The following is a 410-nucleotide window of genomic DNA, read 5'->3' on the forward strand; positions in this document are numbered from 1 at the left end:
ACTTATGTATTTTCAACGGTGGAGTTTCTACACACCATAGATTAAGGGTGTGGAGCTCTGCTGTACCTCAAGTTTCAATACAATTACTATTACTTTCTATTTAATTCTCTTTTATTCTTATTCCAAGATATACGTTGCACTTCAACTTGATGAATGTGATGATCCGTGACACTCATTATCATTCTCACCTATGAACGCGTGTAATTGACAACCACTTCTGTTCTACTCTAGGCCGGGCGCATATCTCTTAGATTCCCCAGCAGAATCTTCGTGGTATAAGTTAGATAGATGGCGGCATTCATGAGGATCCGGAAATTCTAAACCTTGTCTATGGTATTCCGAGTAGGATTCTGGGATTGAATGACTGTGACGAGCTTAAAACTCCTGAAGGCTGGGCGTGATGACAAACA

Source organism: Arachis duranensis, chromosome 1 (assembly GCF_000817695.3).
Source record: "Arachis duranensis cultivar V14167 chromosome 1, aradu.V14167.gnm2.J7QH, whole genome shotgun sequence".
In the NCBI taxonomy this organism is placed as follows: Eukaryota; Viridiplantae; Streptophyta; class Magnoliopsida; order Fabales; family Fabaceae; genus Arachis; species Arachis duranensis.